Source organism: Podarcis raffonei, chromosome 12, assembly GCF_027172205.1.
Source record: "Podarcis raffonei isolate rPodRaf1 chromosome 12, rPodRaf1.pri, whole genome shotgun sequence".
Classification (NCBI taxonomy): Eukaryota; Metazoa; Chordata; class Lepidosauria; order Squamata; family Lacertidae; genus Podarcis; species Podarcis raffonei.
Window position 1 is genome coordinate 7,621,711 of NC_070613.1, and position 11,240 is coordinate 7,632,950.

Consider the following 11,240-nt stretch of genomic DNA (forward strand, 5'->3'; position numbering starts at 1 on the left):
CTCTTGAGTGAGATGGGCGCACAACCCTAGAGTCTGGCAAGACTGGCCCGTACAGGCAGGGGTACCTTTACCTTTACCTTTATATTTCATGAGGGCTACTTGTCTGACAAAAAATCTAAATAGTTGGGAATGAGAGAGTTCTGGGCAAACCTGGCAACAGTTGCCAAGGGAACCAGAACATTGCAAAAGTGGCAGTTGGGGCAGTTGGGCAAGAGAAGAGGAGGAATGGTTATGGCAATGAGGAAGAAGGAGGTGTTGTTGTGAGTTTGTGAAGTACATCCTGAGTGGGGTGGGGTGGGAAGACTGGCAACTACAACCTAAGATATCTGTCTCACTCTGTCTAACGGTAGGGATGACTCTGCAGATACCTTCCTCTTGTGCGCTTTAGACACAAAAGAGCCCACCTTCTGAGCATAAAGGATTCTTTGCTCAGGAGCATTTTGCATCTAAGGGACTCCCTAAGGAGTCCCTAAGGAACTCTAGCAATGGGTACCAGTTCACAAGTGCCTCTGTATTGCAAAAGATGCCTTGATCTCTCTTTTTCATCACTCTCTAGATCAGAAGGGCCATAGGTGAGTGGTAGAGCATCTGCTTTGCATGCAGAAGGTCTCAGGTTCAACCCCCAACATCTCCAACTGGGACATGACTCCCTGTCTGAAATCCTGGAGGGCTGCTGCCAGTCAGAGCAGACAATACTGAACTAGATGGACCCATGGTCTGACTCAAGATAAAAAGGCTTCCTCTGAAGGTCCTCCACATTTCTCAAGGCCCACAACTTTCAATGACATACCAGTTTAACATCATTATTTGCCAATATCTGTATATGGTCCGTGAAACGGAACAAATTCCAGTTGGATTTTATCAGTCATCCTCTCAAAGCTGACATTCTGCCACGATAAGAACTCCTTAGCTAATACGCAGAATGAGATGAGGGACTCGTTCTTGGGCCAGATGAACTGCATACCTAAAATAATCCTCAGCCACCGCCGGAGGGAAATGGATGCTAAACCCGTTGCAAAAGATATGGATTTCTGTCTTATTATTTATACAGCACCGTCAGGACGCATTGAATTTTACAGTGTTCAAGGTGGCACGTATCTGCTGCAGGAGTCCTGACCCCGGAAGGGCTTTCTCCACGTAACTTGATCTCACCAAATTGGCCCAAATCACTTTGGGTTTGGGCCAAATCCTGTGGGTGGTTTTAAATTTCAGTGTCTCTTTCTCCCAATACACACATTTCAAAATGCAATTTCATCCAACATAGACATGTTTTCCAAAGTGATTCCCTCCAATTGATGCATTTTATACCTTGTTTTCAGCAGTATATGCCTTCGTACGCAGACCTCACCCTTGTACACGCCGACCGGCTGAAAAATTCAGAGAAGTGCAAACTTCAAAAGGTGGATGTGCTGTGGTTCTTGTACTGTTTCAGAAAGTCGGCTCAATACATTTCGGCGCCTGAGGCAAAGCCCAAGATCTACAGTGGGACCTGCTGCCTCTGTGTATTTTGCCACCTGAGGCTGTCGCCTCACCTTTCCTGATGGGTGAGCCAGTCCTGGAATTAACTACATTTTTGGTAACATGCAACCTAAATTAAATTCCCGCCACAACCCTACTTATGAATGAATGAATGAATGCAAATAGACTTAAAACAACTGGTTGGTGTGTCCCCTGAGGCTGTGTGGTTTGCCCAAGTTTTCAGTTGCTTCAGCACAGTTGCGTCTCGCCCTGCCAATTAAAAATGCTAGTGTGAATATTGTCCATTGATAAAACCCTGAAAATTCAGTCATCCTGATGCAATCATGTTTCTAATGCTTTACAGTCCTTTGAGAGGGTCGACAAGCATATAGATTGATTCGGTTGACATGGTGTACTTCAACTTTCAGAAAGCTTTTCAGAAAGCTTTTATTTTTTTATTTTTTAATAAATGAAAAGCATTTAGAAAAATGCATATTTGGGGGGGGGAATTGCTTGGGGAAATGTGTGCATTAGTCAACAGTGCATACAAAAACATATTTGTTCAGAGAAACTCACACCTAAAATGTGAATGAATATTTGTGAAGACTATTTATGTGGCGGGGGGATGCAAATTGCCGCAGAATCTGTAGAACTGAATTTGAGAATAGAAAAATGAGAAGCAGAGAGAAATGAAATTGACGGATTATTCCTTCCCTGGGCCACCCCACGATTTGTAATTCTCTCCACCCCTTTGCAGCAAAAATAAAATATCACCTTTCCCCAGCAGCTGATTCTGCCTCCACCAAACAAATAGTCTGAACTTGTCTCTGCATTTATCCATCTCATAAGGATAAAGATGACACCTCGTTGGACCTCACTGGACAGAGGGGATGAGTTGTGAGAAAGTTCAGGAGACTGAAAATATGGACGAGGGAAGTGTGAAGCCTCAGTATTCTCCTGACAAATGGATGTAGGCAGAGGCAAAGTTCGGCGTGCTGTTTACTGAAGCAGGCAAGAGGGGGGAAATGCCTTTCAATTGGTCAATTTAGCGGTAACATGTTGGCTTCAAACCATCTCATTTTTCTCTTAATATACACACACAGACTTTTCATTTCAGCACTTAAGAAAGATCAAGGACTCGTGAAGCCGGGCTCTTAGGAGCTGATGCACAAATGAAAACTGTCTCATCGAAGCCATTTCTGACCTTGTGTATTTATAGGAGGCCAGGCAACATGCCCTTTCAAGCCACAGTTTTGAAAACTTGCTTGGCTTACAATGCTGGGAAGGCACAGCGGAGCAACACTGCTTTTGGAAGTCAGATTTGATGCTGCCAGCATGGATGGCAGCAAATTGCAATGGGATTCTCAGTTGTGAAATCTGTGGAGATGCAGGCAAGGCCCCCACAAAGTGTTACATAGTCCCAGGTGCTAGCCTTGGGAGAACACTGTACTCCCCGCATGCTTTGAACAACAAAAGCCACTCTATGGGGTTCAGGATTGACAGAAAGCATTTTTAACTTTGTTGCTGTTGTTTAGTCATTTAGTCATGTCTGACTCTTCGTGACCCCATGGACCAGAGCATGCCAGGCACTCCTGTCTTCCACTGCCTCCCACAGTTTGGTCAAACACATGCTGGTAGCTTCGAGAATACTGTCCAACCATCTCGTCCTCTGTCGTCCCCTTCTCCTTGTGCCCGTCATCTTTCCCAGCATCAGGGTCTTTTCCAGGGAGTCTTCTCTTCTCATGAGGTGGCCAAAGTATTGGAGCCTCAGCTTCAGGATCTGTCCTTCCAGTGAACACTCAGGGCTGATTTCCTTCAGAATGGAGAGGTCTGATCTTCTTGCAGTCCATGGGACACTCAAGAGTCTCCTCCAGCACCATAATTCAAAAGCATCAATTCTTCGGCGATCAGCCTTCTTTATGGACCAGCTCTCACTTCCATACATCACTACTAGAGCCAGTGTGGTGTAGTGGTTAAGAGTGGTAAACTTGTAATCTGGTGAACCAGGTTCGCATCTCCGCTCCTCCACATGCAGCTGCTAGGTGACCTTGGGCTAGTCACACTTCTTTGAAGTCTCTCAGCCCCATTCACCTCACAGAGTGTTTGTTGTGGGGGAGGAAGGGAAAGGAGGATGTTAGCCGCTTTGAGACTCCTTCGGGTAGTGATAAAGCGGGATATCAAATCCAAACTCTTCTTCTTCTTCTTCTTCTACTACTACTGGGAAAACCATAGCTTTAACTATACGGACCTTTGTCGGTAAGGTAATGTCTTCGCTTTTTAAGATGCTGTCTAGGTTTGTCATTGCTTTCCTCCCAAGAAGCAGGCGTCTCTTAATTTCGTGGCTGCTGTCACCATCTGCAGTGATCATGGAGCCCAAGAAAGTAAAATCTCTCACTGCCTCCATTTCTTCCCCTTCTATTTGCCAGGAGGTGATGGGACCAGTGGCTATGATCTTAGTTTTTTTTTTAACTTAGGGGTTCCCAAACCTGGCTCTCCAACTGTTTTTGGGACTACAACTCCCATCATCCCTAGCAAGCAGGACCAGTAGTCGGGGATGATGGGAATTGTAGTCCAAAAAGACTACCCTCTCTATTATAGAGGATAGTCCTCTATCAAGAACTGTCTGAAAACAACCCCTTCCTCATTTAATCCCCACAATAAACCCTGTGAGGTAGGTTAGGCTGAGAGGCTGCAGCCGGCCCAAGATCACCCAGTGAGCTTTGTTGCAAAGTGGGGATTTGAACCATGGTCTCCCAGGTCCTAGTCTGAAACTCTGACCACTGCACCCTGCCTGCTCTGCTACTTTCACTACGAAGAAGAAGAAGCTGCCAAAATGATCATGGCAAATAACAATACATGATGTTCTTTGGGAAGGGAGAGAATTGGAGTCAAGGCCATGGGTAGAGCATAAATGTCTTTTCTGGGATCATTTTCGACTGGATGAGGCTGCTTGTTCCAGTCCAATTGACCATTGATTGGCTGGGCTTTTAACAAAAGCCTGTATATTATTCACTTGGTTACTTCAAGAGGCAGGATGTCAGTAGCTGTCTAGGAAACAAGAGCAGCATGGTGATGTTCTCGTTACCAGGACACCAGCCAGCGCTGCAGGGGCCTATTTCCTAGCAAAAGTCATTACAGACCGACACTGACAGCTGGAGTCTGAATAAGGGAAGGAGGGATGAAAAGCCAGTTTCTGCGGCTGCCTCTCTGACAAGGCAGGCTGGGGCAGAGTGTGTGTATATGTTTGTGTCCAAGGAAGATCGATGGAGAGGGTGAAGCAGTGGCATGCTTTGCCCAGAAGGGGGAGCCCGGGGCCAGACACCACCACTGGCTTTTATGATTGATGGTGTGTTTTCGTTTTTGACCATAAACCTCCTTGCGTTTCCTGGACCAGGGATAGGGAAGCTGTGGTCCTCCAGACATCGTCGTTCCACTCCCATCAGCAATCTCCCAGACAGCACACCCAGTGGCTAGGGATAGTAGGAGCTGTAGCTCAGTAACATCTGGAGGGTTGCAGGCCCTATCTTAGAAAAAAGGCAGGATATCCATTTTGAAAATAGAGAAAACAATCTCCTTTCTAGCTGAGTCTTGCACTGTTCTGCAAATGTCTTGCAGGTATCTTGCAGGTCTTCCAGTGTTGAGCGAGGACTGTCCGGATCTGAGGCTGGGAACCTGCTCTTTTGCCTTTTTTTCTCCTTGATATATTTTGGAAATCAGCTGAAAGGTTGCGTTTTCAGAGAACTTCACCTGAAAGGTATTTCAAAATATTTTCATTAAATCCATAGGCTGAAAGGTTGCATATTCAGAGAGCGTTATCTGAAAGGTTTTTCAAAATCTTTTTGTTAAATCCACAGAACAATATACACTCTGCGAACGTTTGCTATGCAAAAATTCACTTATTCAAACACGAGGAATTAGCACCCAAACCTTGTTCAGATTCAGATATCTGAACAGAGAGCATTTTGCCTCCCTGTTTGTATTTTGCAGGTTGGCTGAGGAATGGAGGGAGGGAGGGGGGCAACTGGACAAACCAGAGAGCATTTTTTCAGGGTTTTACTTTGCTTGGGGTGTGTGTGTGTGTCAAAATTCCATGGTTGGGAACGGATTAAAAAAATTCTCATGGAAATCAATGGGATTTGTGGTCTCATTTTGCAAACACTCACCTAACAAACCATTTCCAGGAATGTTTGGTGAGCAGGACTGGCATGTAGTTAACAGAGCTTTTGCACATGCCTACTCAAAAAAAATCTTCTGTGAGTTCAGCTGAAGGAGGCTAGCTAAATGTGGTGTACAGGATTGCAGTCTAAGAATGCAGTTCTAAGCAGGGTGAGAGGAGCGATTCACCACCACTTATTTATTTTTATTTAATTTTTTTATTTAATTTATATACTTCCCTAAACCCAGAGGTCTCAGGGCAGTTCCAAAGCCTTGGACAGGTAGGTAAGACGGGTAAAAATGTAAAATGAAATGGCCCCAATCAAACACAGGGTTAAGTGCAAAGAAACCTTTCTCTGTATATAATTGAATTAAAAACTATCCAAGGTTCCACTGCAAAAAGAACTTCATTCATGTTCAGTTGTTATTTTTATTTATACACCACTTTTCACCAGAAAAGATCTTTGTAAGTGGTTTATAAAGCAAACACAAAAAGGAATACGTAAAACAAGAATATTTAACATCAAGCTCCATAACATGGAATTTCCCTGATTCAATACATCCTCTCAGTATCCACATCTACTAATGCATCTGTACCTCAATCAACCTATTCTCACATGCTCTCAACAATTACAGATCTCAACAATCCCCTGGGTACATTTACAAAGGCTGCACTACAACACTAGCAGCCTATCGCTGTGAGGCTAAAATCACATTTAATCTAGGACTATGCAACATTTATGAAGAAGAAGAAGAAGAAGAAGAAGAAGAAGAAGAAGAAGAAGAAGAAGAAGAAGAGGAGGAGGAGGAGGAGGAGGAGGAGGAGGAGGAGGAGGAGTTTGGATTTGATATCCCGCTTTACCACTACCCTAAGGAGTCTCAAAGCGGCTAAAATTCTCCTTTCCCTTCCTCCCCCACAACAAACACTCTGTGAGGCGAGTGAGGCTGAGAGACTTCAGAAAAGAGTGACTGGCCCAAGGTCACCCAGCAGCTGCATGTGGAGGAGTGGAGACGCGAACCCGGTTCCCCAGATTACGAGACTACCGCTCTTAACCACTACACCACACTGGCTCTCAAAACAGCACAAAACAGAAACGACAGCCATTGGCCAGAATAGATGTAAAAAAACAGCAAGCAAAAAACCAGAAAGAAGTGTGGAGGACAGGGAGATCACATGCTTAGAATGTGTGAATGTGATGGAAATCTAACAGGAACACAGGTTGCACTGTGGTCTAAACCACCGAGTCTCTTGGGCTTGCCGATCGGAAGGTCGGTGGTTTGAATCCCCACAACAGTGTGAGCTCCCGTTGCTCTGTCCCAGCTCCTGCCAACCTAGCAGTTCAAAAGCACACCAGTGTGAGTAGAAAAATAGGTACTGCTGCAGTGGGAAGGTAAACGGCGTTTCAGTGCACTCTGGTTTCCATCATGGTGTCCCCTTGCACCAGAAGAGGTTTAGTCATGGCGGCCACATGACCAGTGGCGTAGCGTGGGGGGTGCAGGGGGGGCCGGCCGCACCGGGTGCAACATCTGGGGTTAGGGCAAATCCACGGGTTAGGGGGCGCAAATTACTTGCCTTGCCCCGGGTGCTGACAACCCATGCTACGCCACTGCACATGACCCAGAAAGCTGTCTGCTGACAAACGCGGGCTCCCTTGGCCTGAAGCGAGATGAGCGCCACACCCCATAGTGACTGGACTTAACTGTTCAGGGGTCCTTTACCTTTTCTTTTTTACCTAACAGTGTGATCCCATGCATACCCATCAACTTCAATGAGATTTGCTCGCAAATAAGAGGGAACAGGGCTCCAGTTTAAATAAAATGTATAATAGAAGTGTTATTCTATCTGACTTCCTCTTTCAGGGACTCTGGGCCAATAGTTGCAACTGACCATCCAACAGCAGTTCCCCATCAAACACATTTTACAATTAAGCAAGTTGAACAGGGTATTATGTAATACAAATATTTCACACCCAAAAATCTGGTTTTGAGGGGGAAAGCACAGTTTGTAACTGAAGGCAGCTGTAAATTCATCTCCTTAAGGGATTAATTGTGGCAGGTAGAAATCTGGTTTCTATCAGGAGAGTCATGGGGAGGGTGACCTGAAATGACATAAATAGGACCTGCTGGATCAGGTTATTGGTCCACCTAGACCAGCATCCTCTTCTCAGATTGGCCAACTGGATACCTCTGGAAACCCACAACAGAGGCAGGTTTAGGGCATGGCGACCAGTTCTGCTGCACTGGGCGCTGAGCCTAGGGGGTGCCACTATGTTGTAGTGAATTGAGCAAAATGGATGGCAAGAGGCAGGGGGGACAGACCAAATTTTGGCCTCGTACAGGGTGCTGCTGAAATTCGAAAGACTAAAGTCTGCCCCTGCCAACAAGCAGGAACCAAGCACAAGAGCCCTCTCCCCTCCTATGGTGTCCATCAACTAGTACCCAGAGGCATTGCTGATTCCAGCTGTGGAAGCAGAGCACAGCTACTAGTAGCCACCAAAAGTCCTCTCCTCCATAATAATAATATAATAATTTATTATTTGTACCCCACCCATCTGGCTGGGTCTCCCTAGCCACTCTGGGTGGCTTCCAACAAAGATTAAAAATACATTAAAATGTCACACATTAAAAACTTCCCGGAATAGGGCTGCCTTCAGATGTCTTCTAAATGTCAGGTAGTTGTTTATCTCTTTGACATCTGGTGGGAGGGCGTTCCACAGGGCGGGCACCACTAACGAGAGTAGCTTTGCTTCTCGCAGTGAGGGAACCGCCAGAAGGCCCTCGGTGCTGGACCTCAAGCATCTGGGAAGAACAATGAGGGTGGAGACGCTCCTTCAGGTATACTGGACTGAGGCCATTTAGGGCTTTAAAGGTCAGCACCAACACTTTGAATTGTGCTCAGAAACGTACTGGGAGCCAATACAGGTCTTTCAAGACTGGTGTTATGTGGTCTTGGCGGCCGCCCCCAGTCACCCGTCTAGCTGCCGCATTCTGGATTAATTGTAGTTTCCAGGTCACCTTCAAAGGTAGCCCCACATAGAGCGCATTGCAGTAGTCCAAGCGGGAGATAACTAGAGCCTGCACCCTCTGGCGAGACAGTCCGTGGACAGGTAGGGTCTCAGCCTGCATACCAGATGGAACTGGTAGACAGCTGCCCTGGATACAGAATTGACCTGCGCCTCCATGGACAGCTGTGAGTCCAAAATGACTCCCAGGCTGTGCACCTGGTCCTTCAGGGGCACAGTTACCCCATTCAGGACCAGAGAGTCCTCCACACCAGCCCGCCCCCTGTCCCCCAAGAACAGTACTTCTGTCTTGTCAGGATTCAACTTCAATCCATTAGCCGCCATCCATCCTCCAACCACCTCTAGGCACTCACACAGGACCTTCACTGGTTCTGATTTAAAAGAGAGGTAGAGCTGGATACCATCCACATACTGATGAACACCCAGCCCAAACCCCCTGACGATCTCTCCCAGCGGCTTCATATAGATGTTAAAAAGCATGGGGGAGAGGATGGAGCCCTGAGGCACCCCACAAGTGAGAGCCCAGGGGTCTGAACACTCATCCCCACCACCACTTTCTGTACATGGCCCAGGAGGAAGGAGAGGAACCACTGTATAACAGTGCCCCCCAACTCCCAGCTCCTCTAGACGGTCCAGAAGGATGTTATGGTCAATTGTATCAAAGGCCGCTGAGAGATCCAGCAGAACTAGGAAACATGAATTTGTTGATCCTCTTTTCAAGCCATCTAGGCTGGTGGCCACTATTGCCTTCTGTGGGAGCAAATTCCATCACTTAACTCTGCATTGTTTGAACAGGTCCTTTTAAAATCTGTCCCAAATCTTGCAACGTTCAGCTTCCATGAGTTCTGGTGTTACGAGGGGAGGAGGGGGGGAAAAACCACATTTCTCTATCCATCTGTTGTGCGCAGTGGTTCAGCTCAGGGACAATTCCCCCATCTCATCTGCTGTTTCTGCAAGCTAAAGCAAATTTGCTCCCATCTCCTTATTTGCATTGTGATGCCCCTCATTGCCCCCTTCAAATATTATTGCATATTATTCCTGTGCTCATTCACGGGCACCATATGCCTTGCCACTGCCCATCTATGAGCATCCTGCCCGAATGAATGATACACTCCATCTCTCTGTTCCTCATTTGACTAGGGCAGTTTGGGTGTAATCTGATTGTGCTGTGCTAACCTCATTTGGCTTTGTTGCCTGAGTCCTTCCTCTCGTGCTGCTATTCAGAGCCTATTCATTTCAACATGTGCAGTGGAAGATAAATGACCTTCTGCGGTCAGAGGGTGAATATAAAGGAGCAAGATCACGGTGGGAAATGCCTGAGTGCCGGTGCAAGAAAGAATGAAAAACATAACCATGCCATATATATTATATGTGTTGGATATTCTGTGTGTGAGAGAGAGAATCATTTGTTCCAGAAACAGAGCAGAACAGAGAAGAAGTTTCAAGAAGAAGCAGAAGGCTGAGATTGTTTTGTCCGTGCAAGGACATTTTCTGTGGGAAGTGTTCTCTGGACATGCGCAGTGTGACAGGAAGTACTGAAAACAATGGTTCTGTGTAACTTGTTGTGAGTGTCTTGCTTGCGTCTTGAGAGGAGCAGAGAGAGAGTCTTGGGCTCTTGTTGGACTCTAAACATGCCTTGACCATTCAGTGGTGAATGTCTGTATATATTGTCTACCAATATGCTTTTATGCCTGTCAAGTAAACCTCTACGATTGACTGAATCTTTATGGTGTCCATGAGTGTGTATTGCCTACTGCGTGTACCTTCAACCCCGAAGACACTTCCAAGGAAGGAGCTGGATTGAGATGTACAGTGGTGGCCAAAATTGTGGAAACCTTTTGGAAAAAGTGTATTTCTGAGGTTTGATGGCTCATAAGACCACTTTTTTGGAGTAATACCATAAAATTATACAGTCATACCTCGGGTTACAGACGCTTCAGGTGGCACGATTTCTGGTTGCGCACCACGCCGAACCCAGACACGTATGCAGACGCTGCGCTGAGGGTTGCGAACGCTGCAGGTTACGAACGTGCTTCCCGCACGGATCACGTTCGCAACCCGAGCGTCCACTGTATATCTATGGAAAGATGATTTGATGATGATTTAATGATGATTTAATGAAGAATGTAATGCAACAATGTTTGTTCAATTATTTGTTTTCTATCAAAAGTTGTAACCAAAGAACCAGAAAAAAGGAAGCACAACTTGCTTAGGTTGATATGCAGTAGCCAATGAGCATGAGTGTTTAGAGAGCCAATAAGGGGTTATGAGCCATCAAACTTCGGAAATACCCTTTTCCCACAATTTTGGCCACTAGGGTAGCTCTGTGGAGTATGGATACTGGCACACTCACAGTGGAAGCGATGCTGGACCCAATCCTCCTAAATAATCAATCAGAGGTTAATGGATTGATCCAATAGGATGTTCCAAAGATCCAAAAGGTTGGGGAGGATTCCATTGAGATAATACAATATGCCTTTATTTGTGTGCTAGCTAGTGGAGGTGTGGACTGCTTTATGCAGAATGTGGAATGAGTGGATGGAGAAGAGCCTCTCTCTCTCTCTCTCTCTCTCTCTCTCTCTCTCTCTCTCTCTCTCTCTCTCT

The 11,240-nt window shown here is 46.0% G+C and overlaps 1 long non-coding RNA gene across 1 annotated transcript; it reads left to right on the forward strand.

The window, feature by feature from the left end:
• Window positions 1-212: 212 nt before the first annotated feature.
• LOC128398305 (uncharacterized) lies at window positions 213-10,357 on the forward strand. Its single transcript, XR_008327084.1, has 2 exons — window positions 213-260; window positions 10,052-10,357. It is a non-coding gene; the product is annotated as an uncharacterized LOC128398305 (long non-coding RNA).
• The last annotated feature ends 883 nt before the right edge of the window (window positions 10,358-11,240 follow it).